This window comes from Ceratotherium simum, chromosome 9 (assembly GCF_057802395.1).
Source record: "Ceratotherium simum simum isolate JZ-2026a chromosome 9, ASM5780239v1, whole genome shotgun sequence".
Lineage (NCBI taxonomy): Eukaryota > Metazoa > Chordata > Mammalia > Perissodactyla > Rhinocerotidae > Ceratotherium > Ceratotherium simum.
In genome coordinates, this window is record NC_141908.1 from 13,280,624 (window position 1) to 13,293,470 (window position 12,847).

Sequence of the window (12,847 nt, forward strand, 5' to 3'; positions counted from 1 at the left end):
AAATAAAAAATGAAGTGTGTATGTATTAACACCTGATTTTAATACAAATTCATTGATAAATGATACATAAATACTTGAACACACATATTTATCAGGAAATTATGAGAAAAATATACCCAAATCGTATCAATTTTTTTATACTCTTCTGTATTTATTATTTACTACTTTTGTAATCAGAAAAGTACATTTTACTTGACAAGTGAAGGATTTACTTCTAATAGAAATAGAACTAAATCATTCATTCAGTCAATATTTTTGAGCACCCATATATGTAGGTATTGATAGATATTGAAGAACCAATATGAACAATCTGCTTCCTTCTTGGAGTTTAAAGTGGTGAATACTGATAAGTAAATAGGGGATTATGGTATCTCAGACAGTATCTTACACATATTAGATATCCAATAAATGCTTATTTAATAATCAGTAGAGAAATAATTGTAGGTTTACTGTACAGATAAAGAGATCATTAGGATTTGACAGTCTTATTTCAAATCAGTGCCATCTGCTACTTTGCTACCTCTTTCTATTTTACCACTATTTCAAAATCTTGTAAGGAAAATTATCTCATTCACTCACTAGAACAAGTCTATGACTAACTTCCAAATGCACCAATGGTTCTGAGTCTCCTCTGCCCCCAACATTTGACTTAAAACAGGATCTCTGCAGACTTTCTCCATGTCTCCTTCTAGATGATATGCTAGAGGATGGTACTTGATATGGAGTCTAGTATGTGCTGGATAAACACAGGGGACAGAGGAAGAGAAAGAAGCCTGCAGAGGATGAACACATTTTCTGTGGGAAGAGTGAGGGCTGGGGGGATCTTACCCAGGAGTAAATGTTGTCTTATGTGAATGTAGTCAGTAGGTCTCAGTCACAAAGCTCAATGGGCTTCCAACCACAGACACTTCAGAATAGCCCATTGTCAGGACTCTCGCCCCATCTGTAGGATGGCCCAACTGAACTGAAGCTAAACCTGGTCCTAAACACTGGCCTGAGGAAGGCAGTAGACCTTCTATTTCAAACTGCATGGGCATCCAGGGAATACTTTTCACCCATTGAGTCCCAAAGCTACTCTCAGAAAAGAGAAAACGGAAGCAACTTGATTCTAAGTCTCCCACGAAGGAACAGCTGGGACCATGGTGTACAGCCTGTCCTGGCCGGCCTAGACTGATCAACTTGGACTGGACTGAGTCCACACCTGGGGCAGTGGCAAACAGAAGTGGGACGTGAAATTTATGCAATTTGGAGAGCTTTCTTTAAGAAAAAGAATACATTATACAGACACAAAATTAAGTACAAAAGTGAATATTTATTTAGAATGAATAAAAAAATCATGACAAATAACAAATATAAAAAAAGCTGACAATACCATATAATGTAAAAATTCTAGAAAAATAACATAATGTATTTTTATTGATTAACTTTATGACACATCTCAACATTATGTTTTTACTTCTTTCTTTTGATGGATAATCCTATTTACTTCTTCATGTAAAAATACAACAATTTTGTAATATCTTTTAGAAAGAATAGAAAGGTAAATCAATTGTCTTAATATGATGGATCAAAATTTTATTATGCTTAATATTGTTATTGATGGCTTATTACTATTATTGATAATGTTCTTCAATTTGAAGACTAGTTATTTATAATTAATTTGTTTGGATTTTAATATGCATTTAAACATTCCTTCTTGTTATATTTGGATTTTGATGGGGCTTATGATTCTGAAACAAACAGAAAGTTAATCTGAAATTGAAATTACATGAGTAATCCAAATTAGTTTTGAACAAATAAGTATGTTATATTAAGCTACATATTTTAATAATAAAATTATTTTTATACTACATACCCTCCTTTGTTGGTGAATATATGCAGAAGTTTTGTCACTGAAACACTCATTTCTTCAAGCTCTTAAGGCAATCTAGTGTGCCATTCCAATGACACTTTGAGATTTCATCAGGACAAGATGCACTGGCACACTAAGATGTGATCCAAAATGTGGGGACACACAGAGACAAAATTTCACACACAAATGTAATAATTTGTGGTACTGTTACATGTTTATGTCTTACAAATTGAGAAATTCTGATATATTCTGTTTCATTTGATTCCTATCAAATAGGAAAATATATAGTATGTGAATAATGATCTACATAGCACTATTAAGTATATTCTGGACAGGAGGAAACTATTTTTTCTAGGCATGAATGATCACTGAAGTCTCTTTATAAAATTTCATCCAGGGGCCGGCCAGGTGGTGTAGTGGTTAAGTTTGCGTACTCTGCTTCAGTGGCCCAGGGTTCATGGGTTCAGATCCCAGGCTCAGACCTACACACCACTTATCAAGCCATGCTGTGGTGGCATCCCACATATAAAGTAGAGGAAGATGGGCACGGATGTTAGCCCAGAGCCAATCTTCCTTAGCAAAGAGAGGAGGATTGGCAACAGATGTTAGCTCAGAGCTAATCTTCCTCACCAAAAAAATAAACAAATAAAAAATAAAAGCAAACAAATTAAAAAAAAAGTTCATACAGCTCATGATTACAATAAGTTTCCACAGTTGTAGTTCTATACATTTCAAACTTTGTATTTCCTCTGCTACTCAAAAACTTCCGGTGCCTGGCACCCTAAGATACTTTCATATAGTCATATGACCTCTTGTCTTGCACCCAGTCATGACACAGCAGGATGCTGGGATATTCTTGAAAGATATTCCTACACTACTGTGGCTACAGAGAAGTACCTGTAAGTCGCATAAAAATATCTCACTGAAGTGAAACTGAGTATTTCTTAAATTCAACCTCATCTCGGCCACATATTAAAATTACCCATAGTCACTTCAGTGTCAAGTGCAAATAGGGGCAAGAAAGACTGGAAAAAGCCAGGAGTTTTAATGAGTTGTAATTAAAATGTCATATTTTGCAAAATTTCTAAAAACATATGATTATTTAAATTCATTGCTTGAATCCCTTCCTTGGAAAAGGCTCATGCAAATGAGGGGCCTTGAAGCTCCATTAGATTCATGAAAAACCTACCATCGGCTGGAGAACATTGGAGTACCTGGTTTTGAGGCACTAAGACAACAAAGACATGGAGACAAACGGTTTGTACTAAAGAGAGGGGGTATCAGTTTTCTGTTTTGTTATTCTCCAGAATCAGACAACCTCACATATTGTCTCCATTTTCTACTGCTGCATAATAATTTACCACAAACTGGGCAGCTTAAAACCGCAAGTATTTATTACTTCACAGTGCTGTAGGTCAGAAGTCCTGCATAGTTCATTTGAGTTCTCTTCTTAGGGTTTCACAGGGCAAAATCAAGGCATTGGCTGACTGGGCTCTTATCTGGAGTGTCTGTGGACGAATCCACTTCCAGGCTCATTCGGGTTGTTGACACAATCCAGTTCCCAGCAGCTGTAGGTCTGAGATGCCCATGTCCTTGCTAGCTGTCAGCCCTGGGTCCACTTTTAGAGGCCTTCTGTGTGCCTTCTCATGTGGCCCTCTCCAACTTCAAGCCAACAGCATGCCGAGTTCTTCTCCTTCTTCAAATATCTCTGACTTCTCTTTCCACTCCTTCGGCCATCAGCCAGAGAAAATTCTTGGCTTTTAATGGCTCTATGATTAGATCAGGAACACCTAGATAGTTTCCCTATCTTAAGGTCAATTGTGTCACATAACATAACATAATTATGGGAGAAATATCTCATTATATTCACAGGTTCTGGTGATCAGGAGGGCCATCTTTGGGGGATCATTTCAGAAATTCTGTCTGCTGCACATATTAAATAGAAAAGAAGTTTTCTCTCCTTCCTGATTGCTGAGTTCTTACCCTGTGCCGAGTACTTTGCTATATACTTTATATGCATTATTTTATTTCATCCTTCCAGCAAGCCTGTGAATTTAATGTTAACCTATAAAAAGTAAAAAATTCATATACTACCTTCAGAAGTATGGAAAAAAGGTACACCTTTTTCCTTGAGCTGATCAAATCTTTCTGTACAACTAAATTATTTTAGTTCAGTCCGGTAACCTTATATGAACCAATAATTCAAAATTCTCTTTAGGTAAAATTATTCAGTAACTTTTTAATAAAATGCAGTCTTTCAGAGTTCCTCCCTTCCCTTTCTCCTTTCCATGGTGTCAACTGAGGTTGTAGGGGAGGAATGTAGCTTAAATTAATTGTGCTTGGCACCTGGCTGCTCTGCTGGCCAAGGCTGCTGAAACCTCTAGCTCTAGCTCGTGTAATGCTTCCCCTCCGCTTCTTTCTTCCCCTCTGCATTCCCCTCTCCTTTCCTCTCTTCTCTCTTCCGTCTTCTCTTTTGCTCCTTTCCCCTTCCTCTCCTCCTCTCTCCTCTTTTGCTCATTCATCTGCACTCTGGACTCAGCCTTGCCTAAGCCCTTGCTAGTACTGCAAAATATCCTGATGTGGGTAGCAGCCTCTCTGACACTGAGGTTCCCCTTAACTGATCAAATGTACCTCCCGCTCTGGGAATATCTGCCCAAAGAGAGGGAGATTGAAGCAAACACTGGACTGCCTGCTTGTCTGTGTCCTGTTTCCCTTCTTTTCCCACAGTCCTGATTCTGCAGTGGAGGTGGAGTCTTTCACTTCCCTTTTCTCTCTGTTTGAGGTATCTCCTGCTACATCTAGGCTGGAAAGAGTGTGCTCCACTTTCTCTCCATCATACCCACTTTCTTTATGGTCAGGCTTTCGTGGGGATTGGGGATCTGAGTGTGAGAGAGATCAAGGCAGGGCTTCTCAATATCAGCACTGTTGACATTCAAGGCTGGATAATTCTTTGTTGTGGGGCTGTCCCACACATTGTAGGATACTTAGCAGCATTCCTGGCCTCTACCCACCAGATACCAGTAGCACAACCCCTTTCCTCCTGGTTATAACAACTTAATATGTCTCCAGACATAGCCAGGTGTTTCCTAGGGTGTGAAAACACCCCCACTTGAAAACCACTGGTTTAGAGATAAGGGTAACTAAAATGAAGGGATTAAAAAATATATACCAATCAGGCTTCCCATTTTCAGGTTTAAAAAAAATTGCCAAAGGTCAAACAGGTCTTAAATAGCAAAACACGAAGTCATGATCAAGTCTGGCTTCAAATCCCATCTCCACTGCGAGTGGACAGTCTCATTATTCGCGCATTGTCTAGTCCAGAGCAGATGACCCTCAGGCAACGTTAGCACCATAAACACCTGGAGGGAAGAAGTACAGACTGGGAGAAAGAGTAACAAGAATAAATTTACCAAGCTCACAATTTTTTGAGCACCCACTCATTCCTGTGATGATCACATCAGACTGTCTTAGACGGAAATGCCCCCTGGAGAAAGGAAGGCAGAGCGTAGGTAGGGAGCTCTTAGAATCACAATATGCTTGATTTTATGAGACTCAAGAACTGCTGATGAATCAAGAGGCACTTTGTTTTCCTGAAACATGATGCATAAAGCATGAAAGCACCGTAGACACAACACTTGTTATTTCGTTAGCAACAATAACAAAAATGTTTTAAACAAAATGCTCTAATTCTTTTTCTTTTTCTTTTTTTTTGCTGAGGAAGATTGTCCCTGAGCTAACATCTTTTGCCAATCTTCTTATTTTTGCTTGAGGAAGATTCACCCTGAGCTAACATCCATGCCAATCTTCCTCTATTTTATATGTGAGCTGCCGCAGCATGGCCACTGACAAGTGGTGTAGGTCCGCACCATGGAACCGAAACTGGGCCGCTGAAGCGGACCACTAGACCATGCGGCCAACCCCCAAAATGCTCTAATTCTTTAAAAGAGTATTTTCTGAATTTGTCTTCATGACAGAAACTTGAAATATGGTCTGATGGCAGGGGTATGATGTTGTCTTTCTGTCAGCCCAAAGCCCAGCACAGGAGCTGGTGGTGAGTAGGGGACTGACAAACTTTTATTGAATAAATTCATGCTGGCCTGGTGCCAGCTCATCTTGATGCTGTCAGTAGCCACATAGCACATCCTGCAATTAGATGTTCTTCCTCCCTCTTTCTACTTTTTCCTTTTTGCAATGAAAGTGTGAAGTTTGGCCTATAGTGACTATTGACCAACAGGTGGAAAGTTCCATCCTTGGGAATGTAAAAGTGTTCTCACATGAGTGACAGCCTGGGAGAGCTGTTTGAAGAGGGCCTGGGAAAGGCTATGTCTTAATTAGCAAGCTGGATCTGCAGAGGAACACCTACAAATGGTGAAATGTGTGCCCTAAAATTACAGAGACTTGGGTTCAAATGACAGCTTCCCAATTCACTGAGCAATTCACTTAACCTCTCTAAGTTTAGTTCCTTCTTTTGAAAATGAATAATCTTTAACTTTCAGTAATGTTGCAAAGCTTATTTGAATTAGTGAATATAAAGCAGTTGACTTTCTTTAGTAGTTGACTTTCTTTTCAGAGCCACTCCGCCATAAATAAAGCATTTAAGCCATCTGATTAAAGGTTTTGCTTATGTCATAATGAAAATAAAACATTAAAGCTATCTTTAGATGATTTTAATATTTTATTTTCCTTGTCTTATCACATTGACTAATTAATTACTCTCTCACACTGGCCTTATAGCAAGCTGAATCAAAACTAACCCTCTGCAAAATATCTCATGGACTTTGGAGTGGCTCAAAGAGAGCTGAAATGGACACCAGCACATCAGAATGCCGTCATGAGCGTGCTTCTCCGTGGGGCTTTGCACACTTACTTGCATTGACTTCCCAGCTCTGCCACTAGCTGTGTGGCACTAGCTTGGGCTAGTTGCTCACATTCTCTGATTCAGGGTCTCATCTGTGAAAAGGGGATGATAATAACAATACCTACTTCACTGGGAATTTGAAAGGATAAAAATAGTTAATACACTTGAAGCCCTTTAATAGTGACTGGACTATAATAAATAATCGATAAATATTCATTTTTATCATTTGAGAATACTAAGGGCTTACTATTTTTTCATGCTTTAACAGGAGTGAAGATTAGCTTTCTTAGTCATTTTCCCTGCACCCCACTTCCACATATGCATACATGCAGCACACTCCGTCCACGAGCATGGCGGCCTGAGCACCTACAGGACACCAAACCCTCCTCATAGATCCTGATGATAATCTTCCCTTGAGTGCCAGAGATTTAATTCAGGAATGCAAATAGTTTTCAGCTTTCACGCCAGTGCCAAACAATTGTGTGGGTTGCCTAGATTGCAGTTTTATAAGGCTTCTAAAGAGGTGCCCCAGTTCATTGAGAAAGAAGTCCTGTGATGAATTAAGAATGTCTGCCGTGCGTAGAAGAAGAAGAAGTAAGGGCTAAGTATTTTACATCTGTGAACTTGTCCGCGGCTCTTTGTATATGGTCGGGGATGAGAGGCAACACTCTTTAAAATTTTACAGTTTGAAAAAGAGCCTAGACTATGTCCTCTATTAAAGTACTTTGCTACACGTTGGAACCCAATTTAGCCTTCCCCAGGGGCTCCAAGGGCAGGTGTGCAGAGGCAGGGAACAAGGAGCGGTCCCCCCAGGTGCAGGTGATAACCGGGTGCGTGCCTGAAAATAATAAATTAAAATTATCTAAAAGTTGGGCTAGTTTTTATTTTCACTATGCTCTGGCAATTTTAAACAATGTCAGTGGAAAACCGCTTCTCCCTGAAAAAGTATTTTGTTGATCTAAATGTGAAACAAGTACTAGGATTACTGTAAAGTTTTTAATAAAATGTACCTAAGCCCCAAATTAACACACCTTTAATATATATCCTTTAATAAACAATTGTATTCTTCTGGAAGTTAATTTGAGTAATCCACGGTTATAAAATTGGCCCTTGACCTACGTGGACTCAAAGCTACACACATTCATTTTCACAGTAAGCAGTAAGAGTCAGTAAGTAAACAGTCCAGAATCGTTCAGGCTTGTCTCAGGTGCGGTCCTTGTCTCCCGCCACTGTTGTATTATGTGTTTCTGTGTTTAGGGAGCAAACTTGAAATAAACAATGATAACACACTAACTGTAAAGACGAAGAAATAGAACTTGAGTTGCTTCGATTGTGGCATTCGAGGTGCAAATAATTCTGTGAACTTTGAGGAATTCACTCTTTCAGAAGCAATTTTCACGTCCTCTTTTCCCTTTCTATGAAAAAAATATAATTAAAATGACTAATCTATAACTTTTTTGTAATTATTATTATTTACTGCCATGACTATATAAGCAAAATTCAATAAAATTTTCTTTTCTGATTATTGTTATTTATTTTTATGATGAATACTGAAAACGGCTTGGTCCTATAGAGGGAGGGAATGCTAAAATCTTAATCTACTTTAAATGTCAAAGACAGTTAGTAAGCTGCTGCTTCTGAATGTCCTCTGGCCTCACTACCATTCTAGACCGCCGCTGTATTGGGGAGACTCTGGTAACTGCTGACTGTAACATTTTTCCCACATATGTTATTATGCCTTTAAGCAAGTCACTTTTCAGTTGTAAAAATGGCCCTGAATTTTATAGAAATGACCCTATTTGCTTTTGACAGTCTTACCATCACTCTTTCATATTAAAATATACAAGTAACTCCCACGTTAATTTCACAGAAACATAGATACGTTTTTTGCTAATATGTAATTTTTATTATTAACCATAATAATCTTCCATCAGACTGCATTGTACTAAGACTTAACATAATATATTGTTCCTTACATCAAGGAATTTACATTTAAAATAGATATAATCAAGGCATACAGATGGTGAGGAGAATGGTGCCAAATCTTGCATTCTCAGAGGGAAAATGATTTCAAAATATGTATGCACACAGGTGCACAAAGGTATAGTATAACTACGAAGTCATGCAACTGATTATTAAATTTCATAGAACATAATTATCCAAATGTCTTGTGCTGTCATCAAAGAAGGCTCTTTGGGGGACTGTATACATATGGCCACTACATTGCCTCTGCTCAAACAATTTTTGGAACTCATCTTTGGAATGGGATGTGTCTGTACTTTACTAAATTTTTGTATATTGACGTATGTCTTTGTGACTCCACTCAAATGGATTTGGCCTCTCAACCACGGTGTAAGCTTCTTAAAGGCAGAAACTAAGTTCAATAAATCAAAGGAACATTTTTAAACCAGTGAATGTTGAAAACTAATGATCATGATTGGATATAGAACAAAACATGACACTAGGTCAATAGTTTCCTAACTTCAGATTTTGTGATGGAATGATCATTTTGACAGTAAATGAATTTTTATTGCTAATTGGTCTAATATCTTATGCTTGATTATAGGCCCATGCTTTCTTCTGGATTCACCAGCAGTGAAGAAAAGATGCTCTGATTCCTCAGCACAGAGGCTTCCCTCTGTGCCACTGGAGCAGGTGAGGGTAGATTTGCTGGGATCCTAACAGCAAAGCTGGGGATGTAAGAAGCAGGAACTGCACTGGGGACTGCCTGTTTTCTCAGTTTCACCAAAACCTTAATTTTTTATTGTAATGAGTGTCTGCCATATGCCAGGTGTTTTGCAAGAGGCTGTTTGCAATTGAGTTCCACAAATGTTTGTGAAGCGTGTAATTTGCAGGAGCAACCGTCACTTTGCAACAGGGTTAAAGCATATGACAGAGTACAATTTTACTAGGTAATCTTTTGCTAGATACGTCAGCCATGTGGGTTAAGGAGGCAGAGTGGAATTGAGGACCTGGATAGAGGAAACATCCACGTTGATGGGGCTGAGATGTGTAATCCCAGCTCTGGAAGCAAGTCCTGGGTCAGGTGCTTCCCCAAGCTTGATCCCAGACCTCGGCAAGGCTCTTAGGGGACATTGGGCTTTGAAGAAGAAAAAGGAGACATTGCATTCTGCCTGAAGTCATGAAGAATAATGCAAATACACGTTGTGTTTACATGTTGTGCATGTATGCAATCACCAGCTTTCTTTATAAACACACAGCTCTGCATGCCTCAATCCAAACATGGCTGCGAGTAAAAGCTAGGAAGATGTACTTCACTAATCTACCCAAATGAGGCCTGTGAAAATTAATTCTTGCTTTAAAATACATACTTTTTGGGGCCGGCCCCATGGCTTAGCCCCATGGTGCGTGCGCTCCGCTACTGGCGGCCCGGGTTCGGATCCCGGGCACACACACACACGCACGGCTTCTCCGGCCATGCTGAGGCCGCGTCCCACATACAGCAACTAGAAGGATGTGCAACTATGACGTACAACTATCTACCGGGGCTTTGGGGAAAAAAAGGAGGAGGATTGGCAATAGATGTTAGCTCAGAGCTGGTCTTCCTCAGCAAAAAGAGGAGGATTAGCATGGATGTTAGCTCAGGGCTGATCTTCCTCACAAAAAATTAAATAAATAAATAAAATACATACTTTTTATGTCTACATACATATAATTTACACAAATGTATGAATGAAATCATATCATATGTGCTGTCTTTGGTATTTACTTGCAATCTTTTTCTCTGTGCTTGCTTCTCTTCTCCACTCTTATTTGGATAAGTTATCTTAACCACCTTGGATGTATTCTTCCATATTTTCATCACCATTGTGTGTACACACACTCACGTAGACATACATATATAAACACTGGCCTTACTGCCCTATGTGGTTGCATATGCATATGGTGCAGTCATAACTTCTCAAAACTGGGGTCATATTATATATATTTTTCTACATCTTTCTTTCTTCAGCCAACCAATACTTCATTGAAATCTCCAAGTTAACTGATATAACTGTAAGGGTTCTGGAACCAATTCCCATGTGTGTGTGGAGTAGGGAGGGGTTCCATACCGCCAAGCAATTCTCAGACAACAGCTAGATATTCTACTATTCATGTCAATTCTGACCCTATCTACCCAGACATAGCCTCATATTCCATGCATTAAGCACTCAGCCCGCAAGACTATTCTGCACATCAGATGCCAATCAAAAGCCAGTCTGTTAGCTGTACTTCTGACAGACTGGCTATAAATCAGTTTTCCATTGACGGAATAAGGGAAAGCAGTAAAGAAAGTTAATATATTGAGTTAGATGAGGAAGCCATTTTGGTTTAAAACTGATTTGGCCTGACCTTGTTTTTCCCAAATGGCCTGACATGGCCTGTCAAGCACGCATTTTATGTCTGCTTTAAACATTTACAGTATTCCAAAGCAAACAATGCTGCTTTTAAATATAGAGATGAATGCCTCCCTCCCATATCAGCATTTCTTTAAAGATAAACATTCCTTCCCAGAAACCAGGATCAGATTGACTTGCTGTATGTAGCAAAGCATCTTATGACCGTAGTAAAAGAAAAATAAAAGTATTCCTGTCATATTTGATGTATATTCCTTGTTCCAAAACAGTACACAACCATGCTGTACACCTCACTTCTCTGGAGTGCTTCCTTTCCTGGTGGAGGTTGCTCTCCTGAGCTATAGTCCTCAGAATTGGCTCATACAATAAAGTAACTCCATTTTTAATCTATATATTGATTATTGGTTACTTGTGTGGACACTGTGACTCTCTCTTTGGGTTCAATTAATTTGCCAGAGCGGCTCACAGGACTCAGAAACCAGTTTACTCACTAGATTACCAGTTTATTACAAAGGATATTAAAGGATACAAATCTACAGCCAGATGAAGAGATACACAGGGAGGGGTACTGAACAAAGGAGCTTGTGTCCTTGTGGAGTCTGGGGCCCAGCACGGTAGCACAGGGCAGCGTCTGGGTCACCAACCTGGAAGCTCTTCGAATGTGCTTTTGGGTTTTTAGGAAGGCTTCATCACATAGGCATGATCGATTAAATCACTGGCTATTAGTGATGCATCAACCTCAAGCCCCTCCCGTTTCCTGGAGGTCAGGAGGGTGGGATTGAAACTTTGAACTCTGTAATCATGGTTGGTTCCCCTGACAACCAGCCCCCATCCTTAGATGTGTCCAAAAGTCACCTCATTAACACAAGAGACACCTTTATTGTTCTCATTACAGGAAATTCCAATGATTTTAGGAGCTCTGTGTCAGAAACGGAGATGAAGACCAAATATAGGTTTCTTATTCTAAATCACAATGTCACACTATATAATTTGTTTTGTAACAGCTACAAAATAGTCCATTGTGTAGATATACACTAATTCATTCAATTATTTCCCTATAATCGATACTTACTTTTTGGGGCTTCTCTGTACAATCCTGCAATAAATAACTATATCTTACATATTGTTGTTGTTGATTCTATATGATAAATTCTTTGAGGTAGAAGAGCTGGGTCAAAGGATATATGCATTTTTAATGTTAAGAGCATCATCAGATCTCTTTTCAAAAAGTGACTAGGACCGTTCACATTTTGATCAGATACATTTAAATGTGAATTCCAGTAATTTCTCTAATAGCAATGGATCTTTTAAACATTTCCAATTCTGACACCAAAAATGTATTATTTTATTTCTCAGATTGCTGACTACTATTGAATTTAAGCAAATTTTCATATGTTTGGTGACTATTTGGATTTGATCTTCTGTGAATTGTCTACTGATATCCTTTGACTAATTATTGGATATGTATGATCATTCTAGTTTGGCGTTATAAAAGTTTCACAATAAACAATTTTTAATATAAATTTTGTTCTAGGTTGTTGGTGGGGGGATGTGTGTTTTCTAATATAAATTTCTAGAAGCACAATTGGTCAGTGAAAGTACATGTATTTTTTAGGGCTCTTGACACATGCAAAGTTTTCCTTAGAACAGTGTCATCAGTTTACACACACATTTGCAGAGCACAAGAAGGCCCATGTCCCTTCACAGTCAATGATACTGAGCATAATGTCTGCTAGTTTGATAGTTTAAAATTGGATTTTATTTGTCTAGTTTGCATTT

The 12,847-nt window shown here is 38.7% G+C and overlaps 1 long non-coding RNA gene across 1 annotated transcript in view; it reads left to right on the plus strand.

Moving 5' to 3' along the window:
* The window catches only part of LOC147916236 (uncharacterized), a 50,757-nt gene extending 37,961 nt beyond the window's left edge, over positions 1-12,796 (plus strand). Inside the window, exons 2-3 of the long non-coding RNA XR_015553159.1 lie at positions 9,277-9,365; positions 12,425-12,796. This is a non-coding gene — a long non-coding RNA (uncharacterized LOC147916236). The remainder of the gene's footprint in view (positions 1-9,276; positions 9,366-12,424) is intronic.
* Positions 12,797-12,847: the final 51 nt, after the last annotated feature.